Here is a 19,453-nt window from a genome sequence, read left to right on the forward strand (position 1 = left end):
ATGATCTTATTAATCATCTACAGCTCCTCAATAATTGGTTTGTAATATATATAAATATATATACTTCATTTATTTATTCATACTTCATGGGGAATCGATTTTTATAAAGTATGAAAACACAATCATGAAACACATAATAGACGAGCTTATTAATCAAGAATAAAACATTTATAACTGTTGTGAATTGCATACTAATGGGTGTTAATGAAGGAACAATGCTTTATAAATGATGAATCAAGTGTTTACTCATACTTAACTGACGCTTCATAGTGTGTAGTTATTTTAAAGTGTTACCGAGTTGGATAATATTATGTCAAACTGATAATGAATACTTGACTCACTACCTGTAACTTAATATGTCATGTTTTTTTAGAATGTGTTTACGGTAAAGTGCAGGAATGCGTCAGGTTAGTGTGACCCTGACCCTTTTCCTGAGTGGATCAACCTCAGGGGCTACAACCTCCACCCCCTTGCCACACAGTACGCAATGCAAAACAGAAGTCACACGGGTCAAACACCCACAAACATACTCTCACACAATTGTAACAGAGGTACTTGCACGCCAGTGCTTTTTGCATCAGTCTGGGATTACAGTGAGAGCTTTCGTAAAAGCAGTTTTCCTTTTTCTTACACAAGCAGAAGCACACTCAGTTTCAACTTTTTGTTTTGTGTCTGTCTTCATATAAAGCAGAATGCGATGTTGATTTCAGTACAGGTACCTGCAGCATTGTAGTTGGAGAGAAACTAATAGCATGGAATGATTGTCTCTTTCGCACCCTAATGACACACACACCATGCTGAAAGGACGGTGAAATTGTGAACAAAAGTCACTTAATATTCTGATGTTAATGTGACTGGAGTCTCTGTGGTACCTCACCTGCCAACAGTTGAGCTCATTAATGGGTAGAACTCTCTCAACCAGTCACATTGGCTGTTGCTACGTGGACAGTTGCCACTTTGAAGCCTTTCGACTTTAGTTTCATGTTTGAATTTTTGATGTTTCTATTGTTCACAATAGGTGATGCAAACAGCTAGATTGACTGAACCCCCACATCTCAATGACACAAATTGGACTTCACAGTTTCAAAAACATTTTATTTTTCTGACTTGAAATTGCTTAAATAATGTAAATATTCATAAACAACAGCTTGTGATGGGCTCCCTTTTCTTTTGTGACACCTTGTTCTCCATGCATAAGCAGGATGCGGCTTGAAATGTACACAAAAGTCGAACAACTTACAATTTCGGTGGTGTATCGCAATTTCTTCTGGTAAAACTGTGATTTCCGGTGATGTAATTTAGGATCCAGATAATACAGTACAGTTGCAAAGTGTCTGAAATGAAAAGATATTAGGGCTGGGCGATATGGCCTAAAAAAAAAATCTCCGATTTTTTTACAAAAAATCCGATTCACGATTTAAATCGATTTTTTTCCCCCAAAATTTTTTGCAGATGACAGAAGCTGTTGAAAACAATTTTTTCTTTTATTTTGTGATGATTTTCCCAAGTAGGTTGATAAAAATAAAGTGCAAACAAAACCTGAACATTGTAGAAAGGTGCCTGTAGTATACAAAAAGTATTTGGTCACTCTTTTGTTTGCCTGAATCATTTAAATATAAAATTAAATTAAACATAACATTAAATGGCATTAAATAGTAGCCTTCCATTGTAAACAACTGTGCAAATGTAACTTTTTACAGTAAGCTTTTCTAACTGAATACACTGATACAAACACAGCATGAAATAAAATGTATATGACCCTTTAACATTCACATTTTCAAAAGTGCAACATCTGATCTAACATCAACATAACATATTTTGCACAGTAAATAAGTGCATGTAAACAAAATCAAGTGCATTCACAACATAACCAACAGTATTAAACAGTAGTGCATGTTTTTTCTAAATATTTTTTGCCAGGAAGACAAGCCTGTCTACTACCTCTGGCTTCAGGCATGCACGGTGGCATGTAACAATGCCCCCCCCCACACACTGAAAAGCCTCTCAGAGGGGGCACTTGTAGCTGGCACAGAGAGGTATTTCTTTGCTAAAGTACTTAGCCTTGGAAAGTTAAGTTGGTGACGCTTCCACCAGTCAAGTGGATCGGTGTCTGGGTCAACCTGCTGGACCACAGGTCAGTTGTTGCGGAGTAGAATGACATCCCCTCCAGCTCCGCAGAGATCCTTTGGCGTGTACTATTGTACAGCCGAGGCAAGGCAACGTCAGAAAAATGTTTACGGCTTGGTAGCACGTACCTGGGGTCCAAAGCTTTGAGACGGTGAATAAACCCCGGCTTTTCCACGGTGTATATGGGCACCATATCTTTTGCGATATACATCGCGACTGCATCCGTGATGGCTTTCCACCGGGCACTCTTCTTCTCATGCGGAGTACAGTTGGTGAAGCAGTGAAGCTGCTGGCCGCCATTGTTTTAGTTTGTAAACAATGCGCGCGCACTCTACTACGGGAAAAAGGGGTGGGGGCGATTTTCTCGATTTTCAATAAAACACATCGCCTTAAAGCACACATTCGAATTAATCGATTAAATCGATTTATCGCCCAGCCCTAAAAGATATAATCATAAAAATGGCTTTTTCCCCTTTTAAATGTTATCAAAGGTTAGTCTTAGCCTAGTTATATTTAAGTCAATCACAGTCCAATTGCTTTAATGCAGACAATTCAGTTCCATATTCACATAAAGTTCCGGCAGTTTTACATCTAAACTGGTTTTAATGATGACAATTTAATGTTGACTTACCCCAGGTAGTTTTGGTTTTCTAGAAGTAGTTTTGTTGTAATGATTTATTTTGTTGAAGGAATTCTGCCTGAATAACCAACAATTAGTAAACTGTAAACAGGATTTCCAGTTCACGTAATGTGATGAATTGTGTCATATCAAAGCAAAAGACCTTCATTTTCACAACTAAACAGCATGACATGTTTTTTATATGACTGTCTTTTAGTAAAATTGAGATGAAGTAGGTGTTGCCATATGGCAACACCATGCAATAGAAAGGCCCTGCACACCTACACATATGATATAAACTACACGTATGATAGAAACTACATGTATGATAGAAACAAGGATAGAAACAATCAAACTGTCTGGACATTGGCTTTTGTGTGTCAATGTTCAATGTGATTGAACTTGGTGCAAAGCGAACAAATTGGGTTCAATTTGGGATCAAAGGCAAATACTTTCCAACATGTTCCACACTGAGATGAGAAAGAAGTGGAATCTGATGTGACTTGAGAAGCTGACGTTTGACGCTATGAACTGACATTAAGTTTTGTAAATCTTGCAGTCATCAGCAGTTCCTCACTGATTTGCTTTCTTGGACATTTCAAAAGTCTGCAAAAGTTAAATGGAATATAATGCAAACATCAAGAGAGCCGTTAAAGCAAAAATGTCTACTCTCTCTCTATATATATATAAAATAACCTTATGTTGTTGAGTTGAGGTGTAGACACACCATGCGCCTCCTCAGACACATGACTTTAATATTCATGCTTTTTATTATTGTTCTGGTTTAGATTCTATTTGATGTGAACTTACATTATAGGCTCATAGTTGACAAACTATTGTTTACTGTTGTTTACTGTTGTTCTGCCACTACCTTGAAAACAATCCTCCAGTTGTTTTTAAAAAATGCATTCATCGTGTCAGCATTTGGACACATACTGCTGCTTTCACATCCTGTTAGACATGATTGAAATGAACAATACCACTAATTATATGCTAGTTCACTACATTGCTAATTATCATGTTTAACGCAACTGCTGTGTTTGTTATTTGTGCACATCCTTCCGCTGGTGAAGAGGTAGGAAAAGGAAAGAAAAAGCTCAAAGGCAATAAGTAGTGGTACACCTTCACTTTACTCCTTCCTTTGCTTCCTGATCGATGTTTGCTTCCTTCTGCAGCTCCATTATTAGCTCTAAGACACAGACCATTAGCAGAAATGGGTTCCTCCCTGGTTTACCCACCAGCCGGTTTATGAGTAAAGGATCATGAGTCGAGGTTCTGACTGGACATGGTGCTAGCAGTTCATACTGGACCTTTTAAGCTTCCATGTCTTCCTCTCTGTGCTATCGAGTTCCAGGCAAGACGCAACATTTCATATGGAGACATGTCACCATCAGTTATTTTATCCAAAGCTTTTGTTGGCCCTAAACAATCACGATCAAGTGTCCTCAACATCTTAACAACTCATTTTTAGGGAATCTTACCCAAATTACAAAAAAGTATTACAGTGGAGATGAATGGATACACAGACCTCATAGTGAGCAGTTAGAACTTCTATATACTGAAGACGTACTTTGTGAAAATGTGGCCTTGAATGGGGACTGTGACTGTTGTACAAGTTATTCATTTGTCTGCCAGTTTGGGGATAGTAACATGCTTGACCTTGTGGTCAAGGCCTCACACTTTGGTGAGAGGATTTTTTTTTTTTTTTGTGGGTGACTCGGTGACACATTTTGTACTTATTCTGTTTTTTTCACCATTTTATGATTTAAAAAAGGAGTTGACTGAAGGACGAATCTGCTTTTCATTCACATTAAAAAGAGAAAACCAAAACTTTGACCAAATGTATTCCGCTACTATAAAGAAATGTTTGTTTTGAGTTTAAAGCACATTCATATGCTCAATAAAATGAACAAATTATTCGCATTTTAATCAAGTCATCAGTGTCAAAATGTTTTAGATTTTCTTTGTTAACAGAAGAAAGATTGAACACATTTTTACTGTGTAAGCCAGAATCAAACCTAATATCACCCTTCCTTCCTCAATGTAGTGTTGACATCAGAGTGTCTCCTTAAATGCCAATCGGTGACCCTTGCACTGTATGACACACATTAATACCGTACCATTAGGAACACACTGCTCTCATTGGGGAAGACTGTAATGTAGCCGTTTGAGCAGTACTGAGTTTACTGACCTCCCACAATGAGTAGTGAGATCAGCATAACATGGGCCTGAAAGGGTGGAACCTTTTTTTTTAAATGCTTGTTTTAAAGTTAAAACAATACAATTGTGGAGAATATGACTGGATCATATCCTCAGTTTCCCATGTACAAAGATGACATAATTCCATCTGTAGAGCTTGGCTCTCATGTGAGGTCTGATCACGGTCTCAGCATGATCGGAAATCTGATCGGATGAAGCCAAACATGGTGCTCCCTCCTCTTTCCTACTCAATGCACAGTGTCCACTCAGAAATATGGAAATAGTGTGGCACCGTATGAATGAGAGGGGAACAGAACGCCTCCACAGCCGAGCGGAGGAGTAACAAGGAAGAGTGGACGTCACAGTAACAGAGAGTGCGTGGGCACGGGAGGAAGAGTGGGAGTGAGTTTGTGGGAGGCATTCCAGTATTCTCATTCTGTCTTTTCTCTTTATTTATCTCAACTATATCACTCTTAATCTAATAAATCACTCTTCATACTTCTCTCAGTACCTTCCGCTTGATTCATCAGCAAACCAGTACTGCCCTACAGCCCTGCACTGTTATGTTTATACATGCAATTAACACCATGAGCACCAGCCAATATTTTCTGTCGCCAAGCCTCTTGTTTTGCAGCAACTTGTCCATCTGCTGATGAGACCTCGACAGGGAAGACAATCCGACTAAAAAGACACGGGCTTATCTCCTGCAGGGAGAAAAGAGAAGCACTGTCATGGGAAAACGATTAAATCCAAGCTAACAACAAACAATTGTCATTCTTATTCTTAAAACAATAATTTGACATTCCCCCTGTTCACTTTTTTTGCCATTTTAAATTTCAAAATGAATACCAGTTTAAAAGCGGAGTCGATCTTCTCATCCAACTCTCGGCAAGAAAGCAAACAGGCACGTTTCCCAAAATGTCACACTGTTCTATTGAACACTGAAGTAGCTGCCGAAGTGTTTTCACAGGTATCTCAGAATTAAAGATCCCATTTTGTACAACGTTAGATTGTCGTGTCTTTTTTATTATAAAGCAGGTGCTACATAAATACTGCGAAAGAATCAAAACATTCAATCCAGAGGTAAATACACACAGCCTGTACCCAGAAACTGTGCCTTTAACATGTGTCCGGGTATATTTCCGGTTGCAGTGTATGTGAACGACATCAGCTGACAGGAAGTAAATATGGACCCAAGCTGTTGCCTAGCAACGCAGTTCCACGTTTGAGACAGAGGGTGAATTCAGGTATATTCAGACAGACCGTATAAAAAAACCCCATTAAAGCCTGTAAACATGTTCTTGCAGAAACCCCAAATGAACCAGGAAATGAGCACGATATGTCTCCTTAGAGCTGTAGCAGGAAGAAGTTTAGCATGTGAGACAACTATTGTGGTAAGATGGCAGTCAGCACAGCACAGGAGGGTCTGCCCGGCCCTTCTGGACCGTTAGTACGATCAGATGGTTGGCATTCATGGACCGTTCGTGTCTCGAACTAGAAACTGAGGAAGGGGATGGGACATCGTTTGTGTGCAAGTCAGACAAAAAATAATTCAGAGAAATGGAGGCAAAACTGCCAAACAGAAGCGAGAGAGAACGACGAGGTGATGAAACACATTGTGTGAGATTATGCCATTACAACCTGGCTCTGACATCTTGCCCGTCACGACTGGGATTTAAACACTTGATTGATACGTGGAGGAAGCCGAGCAGCAACGTGAATATCTGGTGTTCGTGTAGCATCTGTTCTTTGACAAGAGCCTCTCAGACAGGGAGAGCGGCACAGGAGTCTGGAAGGATGCATCCTTATTCCTTGGTTGTACATGCCGTTCACGTTTGCTGTGTTAAAGCATGGAGAGGAGAAAAATAGGCTACACTTTGTACTTTGTCCAGTCTTCACACCACCGAGGAATAGTGATGAGGTACTGTTGTCGAAGAGGGTTGTGGGTGTTGTGTGAACATTTGCAGCTAAGGGTGTGAAGACTCATGGTTAAAATTACACGTTCAGCACAACACAACTTTTCCTTCTTGTAATCACCCAGATATGTCAATAAAAAACAGACATGATCAGTGGAAAATCATCTGTTTTTGTAGTGTAAGCACAAACATGAGTGACCAGTATTCCACATCATGATTAACCAAACTGATGGCAACACTTTCTTCAGCTTTTATGGTCATAATTTAAATGACCAACTAATGATTATTCAGCTATATGCTGAGAAGAAATGCACAATTGATTATGCGTGACACTGCCATCTGTCTTAGTGTCACCTCATCGTGTAAAGGGTCGGGGGAGGGCTCCTGCCTCCCTGCACAGTGTACATTGGCTGTGTTTTAAAAGACCACACCGTAACTTACATTCTAATTTACACGGCAGACAAATCTATCACAAGTACAGCATACTTAGCAAATAACCTTTTACCGTGCGTCGTGCTAAATTACCTCAGTTAATATGACAAGCTGGACTCAGGAATCTCTCACCGACTTGGCTGCTCTGCGTGAAGTCATCACTTACCACAAGCACCGTGAACAAATGTGCTCCCACTAAAAAAAAAGACCAACGACAACAGAAGAAAGGGCCATGCACGCTGAAGCTAACCAGCTACAGCTGCTAACACTGAGTGCTCAACAACTAAGTGGATGGTTAAAATAAAGACGTTTCACTTTCATGTGCTGTACACAGGCTGCATCACAGGCTGTGCTGAACTTCTGAGTAGAGCTATCATACATACTCTATCGTGCCCTATGCGAGTTGTGCCCCTGGTTATCTGATGACATTACCTACAATGTTGTTCGCTCTTTTAGAAAAGGGGATTGTTGATTTTCTCAGCAGCTGCTGAATTATTGAACAAAGCTATCATCACACCAGCAGACCAAGTATTTACAGTACTATTAGGGTTGTTGTGGTGTTAATGGGCCCTTCCATTAGCCGCTGTGAAGGCCAGAGTAACACCTGCATCAACAAAAACACATGTACACACACGCTCACAGACACAAATCCTGTGACACAGTTGTTGTTGTTGGGGGGAGGGAGGACCCTCATGGGAGCTAGTTGTTTTTCAGCAGTGGCCTGAACACATCAGAAATATGCTGACACCATGGCATCACATGCTGGCTCAACGGTATTACGGAGCGTGGCTGTCCTTCAATGTCTCAGGCGACTCCAGATTAAATGCAAAATCACAAACAAAGACTCCAAAGAGGGGGAAAGTCTCCAAAGACTTTCCCCTTCTTGGTTACCTTCTGCTCGTGTGTGCGGTGTGTGTTTACAACCGTTTATATTTGTGTGCCATGAGTATTTTCCATCATCATGGGCAGCGAGGGGAAAGCTAATAAGAGTGTTATTGTGAGCCCCTCCACAGAGAGATAAGGGAAGCTTTTGGCCTTTCACATAGCTCTGGAAACGTCCATGTTTACAGTCTCCATCGGTGACTCGTCTGCGCCTCTATCAGCTGACAAACTGTTATGTAAAGCAACATGGTGGCAACAACATTGTTTGCCAGTATTGGATTCACTCGCTGACCCAGTTGCCCTTATCATTTCCCTCTCTCACACACACCTGCTCCTAATAAACAAAGTAGTTTGTATGGGTTATATTAGCTTTTTCCAAACAACACACCCGTCTCAAAGTCCTACCCCTCTTGGTTGCGGCCCCTCTCTCCAACCTTCCATTCTACTACTGCAGGTATGTAAATTCAGCTTCAAATGCCAGATTTAACTTCGAAATCTGTGGAGATTCTTTAAAATGACGGGTCTTTGGTTTAATTCTGAACTAAACAAAAGCAGTCCTCGCATTTCTGGCCGACCACCTTTGATTTTGTTGGCCAAAATGATGTGTGCCACTTGCAAATGTTATCAGCAGTAGCTGGCTAATCAATGCTTATTCAGTGAGATGGCTAAAAATGTGCTTTTTAATGTTTCCAGTTGATTTGTCTGAAACTGAGAACTACAGTATCATAAACTAAAATGTCGTTTGTTCCAAACTAACCCGATGTGAATTGTTACTGTACAAAAAATGTACTCGGTAATGCAACACAGAGGTAGCCCTCAAAGTTTAGATTTTCAAAATGTCTCACTTTTGAAGAGGAAAGACTTTGAGGATGAGGACTGAGCTGCGTGTTAACAAGTTTGGCTGCAAAAAGCAGGATGAAACCAGTAACACGAACCTAAACTCTGATCCAGCAGTATCCAGGAGTCAGGACAAGCTCCCGTGCAGTGAATGCGTCAGACCAGAACAGGGCTTATCTAACGTCAACTATAACCTAATGGTATGTTGCTTAGCTTTGGGCGTAATACTCATGTAGGTAGAAATCAAACCATTAATTACATACTGTAGTTTTAGACCTAGATTAGCTTGTCTCCTACTACTGTTTGTTCATTTATGTCCATCTGTCTCCTCATGTGTCCATTTCTGTCTTTTGTCACCAACATAACCATCTCCAAATGTGTGTCTGTTATAAATGGAGGTGTGGAGGACATGTCTGATCCTTTAATCCCAGATAAAGGTTGATATTATTTCATAAAGCAAGACTCAACTTTGTTGTTGCCAGTGCATGTGAGCCCTGATTATTAGCTGTGAGCCTTCCCTGACTGAGAGTTCCCAAATGATCTGAAGTGATGCTGACAGTCCCCTGCTGTGTCTAGTCTGTATTTATTAAAGGTTGACAGCGTGTAACTAAAGAAAAGGCATTGCTGCTGATGAAGACAAGTGAAACCGTGGAAGGCGGTGGTACAGTAAATTCTCCTATTTCAGCACCGTCACACATGAAAGCTCAGATTGCCAACCACCCAATCTCTTGCACATAAAGGCTCCTCTCACACACTACCAAGGCTCATCTCACGAGGCCACAACCTGCAAGACCATTATTTATTAGATCCCAAAGGCCTCCAAATGCAAATGTATGTCTAATTATCCTCCCTTATAAATCTTTTCAATATATAATTTATTCTGTACACAAGGGCAGCCATGCATTGACCAAAAGCATGTCCTCTATCGATACCATGCATCTGGAGGTTTACTCCTTCGTTCACCCACAGCTATTAGCATTTCCACTGCCATCTGTGTTCTGATTATTCTTGGTTGGAATTGAATCTCATATAGGGTACGTCCAAATTTCTTCACGCAGATTGAACTCACTCAAATCAGATTTTTTTCAACCCACACTGTGAACCGCACAGTGTGTGCGAATATACATTGCATCACGCGCAGACACATGATCACATACACACATGGGTTCATGCCCAGTAACATGATGTTTGTAAGGTATTCATTCACGAGTCCTCACTCTTACAATCTTTTTGAAACCCCATTAAACAGAGAATGGCACCAGTGAAATGTGGGCATGTAAATGAAGAACTCTGCTACAGCGTCAGTCACACTGAATGGCGACAGACATTTTCAGTACAGGATCAAAACTTCAACGCCATGTTCCTCAAGCTCCTTGCCCCCTCAAGTCAAACCCTCAGACAGGGATTCATTATTCAGTGCGCTCCTCTCTTAATTGTCTAACAAAATCATTATATCTGAAATGTAGTTGTGCTTAATGTATGCACAATTAGGCTCCATCTTAATCAATTGGTCATCTAAATTAAACCAAGGATTCATTATTGAGTGAATGATCAAGAACTTAATGATTCCCTCTAGCTTGTTCCTATTTTTCGCACTGCTGGATATATAATATGTCTTGAACGTATTTGAAAAAAAGGTATACAATCATATAATACCCATTGCTCAGTAATGTTGAACAGAGAGTGTCTTTAAGAATAAAGCTACTAATAGTATGAACAAAGGGCATTACTAGCAGCATGCCATGATACCAAAACTACCTTTCCTGAGTTGATGCTATGTTTCAAAAAATATTTATAAATTGCAAACACTTGATCAATGTGTATGCATGGAGATAATATTAGAAATAAAGGCTTGTAGGGCCGATACTGGTTTTTTTAGGTGGAAGTTCCAGTTACTCAGAGCTACCAGAGCGTCATGATGATCAAGTTGTTGGAGTTTGATTTCTTTATAACAGCACCATCGGTGATATCTATTTGTTTAAATATACGGTATCTAAACTCAAATATATGACATCCGCATATTGAGAACTAGTGTGAATATATCGTGTGGTCTGAATGGGTCAACGTACAGCCTATTTAGTGCATTTATTGGGGACTATTTTCAGCTGCGGAATAAAACACATTTGAAGTTGTAGAGTATTTGCAACACTGTGTACATGTTTATGTGAGATTGAGTCAAATAAACTACAGTGACCATGTTTATCGTTACAGAGGAGGATGACCCCCAATGCACTGGGTGCATTGGGGGTCAATCATTTACTGGGTTGAAGCAATAAGTTAAGGATTCTGGGCTCTGATTTAGACATCAACCATAAACACAGTTGATCATGGCTCAGTGAAGATGTTTCATTCCAATATTGTTGATTCAGGATGCAGACAACTGTCTGTCCCACAGGGGGTGTCCAGTACATGAGGAGGACATTTCCTGTGTTCTCTGGCAATCAGTCCGCCCCCTCACATCCTTCCATCCCCGTGTTTGCCAAAACCACTCCACTACTCCTCCAGCCACTACCCACACAGCCAGCCTCTGACTGATGGATGCGCAAGCAGACAGAGTATTTTATCCTGCTATACGATACACTTGTGATCTCCATCCACCGCAGCAGCTCAAACACGTTGAGAGAAATACGCCGATGAATCTTCCAGACTATATGAAGATGAGCTGTACGAGAGGCCGCTACTTTCTCAAAATGGAGATATGTCTGATTAACTTTAAAAAGGAAGATTGACGCAGATCATTCTGAAATGTTAAATATTTAAGAGCTGCAGGCCTCTGACAAATAGAAGGGAGGAAGGAGAGGAGAGACGATGGGGAAGAGGACTGAAATATGAGAAAGATTCGGAAAGGAGAGGGTAGAATGATATAATACGCCATCCTTCTAATTTCAGTGTAGTATTCATTACATATTTATGTCATGGTGCAATCCTTGTGTGCGCAGTGCAGCCAGTGATCATACATATTACCTCTCACTTCCACCTTAATTGCACACGGCCAAGAGAGGGTGGGCTCATATCAATAATTCTTGTACATCAAAGCAACTATTCTGCCTTTTCAAATGATTTGCTTGAACGCTCTCTGAGTGTTGGATGAATGTCTTTATGTATGTAAGTGTGTCTGGGATATGCGTCTTTCATTAGCAGAGCCTGTGTGCAGCATGGGGCCGTGTGTATGTATAGCTGTGTTTCTGTGTGCATGTTCATGTGTGTCCCCTTGCCTCCCCATCGATTTTCATTACAACCCCTATCAGCGTCCAATTTATTAGATATCATGTTTTAACTTGTAGCATGTTGCACTTCAGATGAATGCGATTACGATGCCGTTGTGTGTGTATGTGAGGGGCGTTCGACAAATTATTTACGTTATTTGAAGTTCATGTACCCTGACTGATAAGATTTGTAAACCATTATAAAACAAGACAGAGTAATTTAAGAACAAAGAAAATAACTGTGGGGCCAGCTGGTAAGCATCCGCCTTTATTCAGAATGTCCGCATCAATACATTGCTGAAGAATGAGAAAATACAGCAAATCACAGATGGTGACAATAAAGAAATGATGAGTACATTATGATCACATTTTGCTTTTGTGACTACACTGAATAGCAATCTCAAAGATACAAACCAGGGACGTTGCAATAACATCGGATGCAGAGTAGACCACGAAGGCAATGTGTTGTTTTTCAGTGTGAAGTAAGATCAATACAACCTGAATGGGCACATTGGTGAAAGACTTCTAAATTGCTGGACATATGAAGTACAATTGCACTTGGAGATGTGATCGGGACGTAATTAAAGTTGTATATCAGAGAAGTTAATAACCTACAAATGGCACCATTAGAAAACATACAAAAGGCTAATTTTAGCAGCCATACTTCATGATCACAATCAGCCAGGAGTTTTTTTTATGAGGGAATTAACATAGTTGTGCACAAACCTCACCTAATTGTGTCCCTGTCACTGGTAATTCTCTTTTCGTTGGGGAAAGCCCTCTTTGACCCGAGTGAGTGCCTCATTTGTGGCAAAGAGTCATCAACATCTAATTACAACATCTAATAACACTTGATTGGCTGATTACACTACACGCATAACTTAACTTTATGACCTCTCTTTCTCTCTTTTCTGTCTTCAGTAAGATTAGTACCACACACACACACACACACACACACACACGGTGGAATTTACTGCACTGTAACACCATTGTCTCTCATATTAATACAGTAGCACCATTATAGTAAGAATTAACACACACACACACAGGCACTAATACTTGCATTACCCTCAGCCACTGCTCATAGGTTTTTGCCATGAACTATTTCTCATGAGCCATTAACTAATGTGATAGCAGTGTGTGTGACTGACAGTGTGCATGTCAGTGAATATACATATGTATGCCTGAGCATCACATTCCAAAGAAGGCCGAACGAGAGACAGGTTCTATCTCTTGTGTGATGTCATTCTGGTGTCAGTCCTGTCAGAGAAGTTTCATATTGAATGCTGCTACAACCACGGATGTGTTAAATAGAACAGGACACCATGATCAGAGATGGTACCCTGCTCATTTCTATAATAGTTGCTCACTGGGCTCACATGCCAAAAAAAAGCCTCCGCTGGCTGACTTGCTGTTAGCTCCCACACATGAATGGAATAAAATGATTTAATCATACTGCTCTTCTAGAGTTTCCAAATGTTATGAGACCGAATAGATCATGTTATAATGATAAAAAAGAATCATTTTGTGGGGGGTTGTGACCCCTTTCGAAAAATGTATTCAGTGTATTATTCAGTCATTCCTTTTCCTATGGTGTATCGGAAAAATGCTTTATGGGCCGATATCAATAGCGATGTCCTTCATTTGTAGTCATCACCATTACTAAGCTCATCTTCGAGAGGTCCTGAGATGATGAGATCTACTGGGAGGAACAACAAACTTTGTGGGTTAATGACCACAGTACTACCACTTTATGCAATTCTCTACTTCCTGTCCTTTTGTGCCATCGTTATTCATCTCTTTCACTAATCATCTAACCTTTGATGTGACGTAGTTAGGACGTCAAGAGAAAACAGCGCGAGGCTGAACCAAGCCCTGGTCCTTAACATCATGAGACCCCAACACTGAGATCATACTTTATCTCACCACTTTGCCATTGTTGTCATAGTTTTTTTTCAAACATCCTATGGCACTGACAAACAAGGACAGACTTTCATTCAGTCTGTTTAACTTGTGGCCATCACACAGAGCAGCTGCTCAAGCATGCAATCCACGTGGAACAATGTGATAGCCTGGCAATGTTCCTGATTTTATTATGTTTTTACGCCTGGCTGTCTGCCTGATTTATGGAAACGGGCATATGGTTTAAGGAGTAGTGTGAAGACGCGGAATAGACCCTCTAATGTGTTCCTTACAACTCTGAGACTTGAATTATTGTTTCCTCTGTGAATCCTTCAGATCCCGTGTCCTGAAACAATATATTTGTTAAGATTGTATCTACAGCCCGTTAAGATGGATTCTAGTTCACTCCTCGAAGGGGAATGCAGAAAATGTGTCTCAAGTGACCATTGGTAATTGGATTTAGCTTCCCCAGTCGGAAACTGGGAGTATTGCTGTTCTTGTAATGTGCTGTGACACCAAAGAAGCATTTAAGTGCAAATTATGAATGCCTTTGCAGTTTTCTTAGCATTTCCTAGATTTAAATCTAAATATTGTGAATGTACTTTTTATTAACTGAGTGTGTTTTATATATCATCATGAAATCAGTTTTATTTATTTATTACTTTACGTCCCATAATGTATTTATTATTCTTAAGTTTGCTGTTGTTTTACTGTGTTTTATTGTACATTATTGTTATTCAGTAGCTTGCTATATTGTACTTTTTAATTTTTTTATTACATTTTCTCAAATGGACAGTGTGTAGGATTTGCTGGCATCTAGCAGCGTGGTTGCAGATGATCGCAACCAACTGAATACCCCTCCGCTCACTCCTTCCTTTCCAAGACCGTGGTAACGCGAGCCACCGAGTGCAAAACAGTGGTAATGTTGTCCTCACCATAATAACACGACTTTAGGAGCAGTGGAAGTCAGACGGCGGCTGGCAGTGCCATGTTTATGCACTCTGTGGCTCACGTTACTGCAGCTTCACAAGCCTATGATGCTTTTCAGGCAACGTAAAAACGCAAACGGACACACAAAGATTCTTAGTTTCGGGTGAATTTATACAAATGAAAACATAGTTATGAATATTATATTTTCTGCTTATAGATCCTCAGAAATGCTACACACTGGCCCTTTAAGTTACAAATGTTTATTTATTCTTGAAAGTGAAATCTGCATCTCAATAGCGTTTACTCCATTAAGTAAATGTTCCAGTGCTCTTTGTTTTGCCACAGCTACGAGTTGTGTTGTTTGTTAGTCTGTGGTGGACATACAGCCAGACACATTAGACGAGAGAATGTACTCCTCCAAAGGGACTTGTATCTATTGTTCGTATTTACCTCATTTACCCTCCACTGCATCATTTTGGTTTACTTTACCAAATCAAATCACAAAACCGTGATGAGTATCACTGCATTTACTTGTGTGTGTGTGTGTGTGTGTTTTTTGGAGAAAGGAATGATTATTAGATCAGAGGGTCAGTTGACACACACACACACACACACACACACACACACACACACACACACACACACACACACACACACACACACGCACACACACACATACACACACACTCCTACTCCTAAATACTGTAGATGCCACCCACCTTCCTTCAATATTCCTTCTGCTGCTGTGTGGACTGTGTGATTAACTCTCAGGAAAAAACATCTACACATAGATTATCAAGTATGCAGCAAGTGGACAACAATACAACTCTGCCCTGTTCCCGACATTTCCCCCTGTAATCAATAAGCTGGTACATATCCTCAGTCATGAGGAAACCACCTTGAGTCCTGTGATAGCTTCAAATGTCCAAATGTTGCTGTTAACTGTAAAACAATTCTGTTTGAACATATAGACACACTTGATATATCCAGATTGATATTTCATGCACTCTTTCTGTCACAGTCATATACTCCTGTTTTGACCAAGGCAGAGAGCGGGCTCATGTATCATTGTCATTTATATCAAACCCTTTGACTGCGGATAATGCATAATTATGACAAATGACGAATGATGGTGTTATGGAGCCTGCACATCATATGCATTCTGTTTAATGAAAGCTGAAGAGAGCAACGATTTCAGATTGTTGCGTCCGTCTGTGTGGCCATGAGAGTAATTTGTTGGGGAAGACGTGCTCATGAATAAATACGTTGTCTTTGTGACATAAACATATCGTCATTGGTTTCTCTTCTGGTCAACTGAGCATGCCGCGTCTGTTGTCCGCCTGATTTGTCTCCCCGTCTCTTCTAATGAGCATATCAACTAAATATCTGTCTCTGTGACCTGCAGAATGGGAGAACCCAAGTCCTTTTGAGTGTCTTCACAACTCATTGTTAGAAAGAGGTGGACGCATTACGAAGACATACGGTCGCGATGACAGTAAAGAGTGACATTTTCACAGTACAGAAAGGTGTTGAGTAAAGCACATCAGCATCTCCACAGTTCTTCATCAAACTTGCACAAGTGTTATAAAATGATGGTGTTAGGGCACTGAATACAACCTGGCAACTATAATTGACTTTCTTGTACCGTTTTACACAGCCGTGCATTCCCTGTGTCCAATTTTCAAATGAATCGAAAATAGATTCTGTCCATTCCGATGAGTTGGTTAACTGAAGTAATCAGAACTGTAATCACTTGTGCTGTGGCTCAATACAGGCATGCAGCCATGTCCAATAACACAACGATCTCCATCAGCACACGCTGTGTTTCCTCCAGGTCAGCCCACCTGTGATCAATCAGTGCAGAAATGAACCAGAAGAGAAATTTTTATTTCACGTTTTCTGTATTGATTAGAGAATTGAGTCAATTATGGGTGACAACATGAGATTGAACGGAGCAATCCATGTTGTGTGTGTGCTCAAGAGCACAGAATACAGCCTCCATTATCATTTCCTCGTTCCAATGTCGGGTTTGAGAAATGACAGGGTTAGAAGGGAACGATGCAACAAATGTTAACTAAGAACTAAGGATAAGAGAAGTTTAAATGGTTATCCGTAATACTGCCTTCGAGTGACGTCACTGATTATATGTCCAGCCATGTTTTCCAGATTGTGCAGTTTTAACGCTTGAGTTTTGCTGACATCAGCTTTACTTCCTTGTAAAGGAATATTAATGTATTAATATTAATATTAATAAAAAATAAATACATTACATTACATTACAGTCATTTAGCAGACGCTTTTATCCAAAGCGACTTATAATTCAGATTCACATTTCTACACCGTAGGCACAGCTACCGGAGCTAGTTTGGGGTTGAGTGACGAGTTGCTGACGCTGTGCTGCTGTTTTCCCTCCAATTTGCCTGTCACCTGATCCAGCTCACTTGTGCGTAGTGTCTGTTTCACCCCTTTTTTCTAGTTTTAATTGATCTACTAATAGTACGATGTCAGCTAACACGTACTAGAACTTTTTTAGAACTAGAACTGTTTTTGCATTGATCTGCTATGGCTTCACTCACCTCTCCATCCGACTGTGTCAGCTCCTGAGGCCTCCTGGCTACGGCTCGGAGCTAAGCCTAAAGCCCTGGTCAGCTCTACTCCATCACATCACGAGCCCTGGTCCCTGGTCTGTGCTCGCGGCAGCCGGAGAGGGAGACGCTCATCTCCTACACCCCATGGCTTCGATGTCCAGCTGAAGAATGGATTTAACGCCCTTGCCCTGCGCGAGTTCCCTCCTCTGACTACGGACTCCCAGCTTCCTACATCATCCCAGCTGCCGCCTCGGGGAGCCCCGGGGGACACAATTAAAGGAACTGTCTCCACTTTACCATGCTATTCTGTTGACGATTGCAACAAATTCCTTATCTATTTCATTGATAAGGTAACGGGTATTATCTGTTCATCTACTTGTAGCTCCTTGCAATCCCCTGCTGTTCTGGACTCTTTCCAGCCTGTCAGCCTTCAAGACCTGATGGACTTAATTCACAAAACAAAGCCATCAACTTGCCCTCTGGATATAATTCCACCCTCTCTATTTAAGAAAGTTCTGCTAACTATTGGCCCTGCAGTAACATCTATTGTCAATACCTCATTATCTACAGGAATTGTCCCTTCCTATTTCAAACATGCCACTGTCCAGCCCATATTAAAGAAACCTAACTTAGATCCAGCTTTGCCCATGAACTACAGGCCCATATCAAAACTGCCTTTCCTGTCCAAACTTTTAGAGAAAGTGGTGGCCAAACAACTCACTGCTGCACTGGAGAGGCACAACATGTATGACAAGTTCCAGTCTGGGTTTCGTAAGCAACACTCTCCTGAAACCGCTCTCCTGAGGGTTTCAAATGACATTCTCATGTGTGCTGATGCAGGTGACTGCTCTGTGTTAGTTCTTCTGGACCTCAGTTCTGCGTTTGACACTGTAGACCATGACATCCTGATTAAGAGGCTACGTGATTGGCTGGGCATAACTGGCATAGCGTTAGACTGGTTTACATCTTACCTCAATGACAGAAGTTTCAATGTCTCTGTGGGTGATTTTGTGTCTGTTACCTCTCCACTGTTACCTCTCCTGTTACCATCTGCTCTTAACAGTGGCCCCGAGCAGTGGCCCCGAGGCTCTGGAATGCTCTGCCTGCAACTCTACGCCTCGCAGATACTGTGGATACTTTTAAAAGCCAGCTCAAAACCCACCTGTTCAGGCTGGCGTTTGTGTAAAAGTAAACCCATGTCCTAGACCTGCTCTTAAAATATGTTTTACATTTTATTTTTTAATTTATTTTATTTTATTTTTTAATTTTATCTGTGTAGATAATTTATTGACCCTAGGGTCACATTGTGTTTTTTATGCTTTTAAATGTCTGCTCTATTAAGCACTTTGTGATACTACTGTCTGTGAAAAGCGCTATATAAATAAAATTCATTCATTCATTCATTAAGTGTCTTGCTCAAGGACACAGCGACATGCGACTAGTGGAGCCGGGGATCGAACCGCCGACCCTCTGAATACATTTTGTTTTCTCCTAACCCAATTAAAGCCCAATACGTAGATGAGTACTGATCCTTTCCTTTGCCATACACTCTGCTTGCATATCAAAATGACCATAAACCCTTGTTATTACTACAAATAAGGAAATAGTTCATGTTTTAATTGTTATAACGGTTGTGTTAAAAATCATAACATTATTGTGTTTTCCAAAAAGCCACTCACAGACAAAGAAATGTTATTATATAGTGATGTTACTCATGTTTGGGCCAGTTAGACTCTAGAAAGGTCCATGTTAGAAATCTTAACATAGTTAATAATAACAGAAATCCAAATAGGCTAATTTGGGACGGTGTTAAAA

The sequence above is a fragment of the Melanostigma gelatinosum genome (assembly GCF_949748355.1).
Source record: "Melanostigma gelatinosum genome assembly, chromosome: 10".
Classification (NCBI taxonomy): Eukaryota; Metazoa; Chordata; class Actinopteri; order Perciformes; family Zoarcidae; genus Melanostigma; species Melanostigma gelatinosum.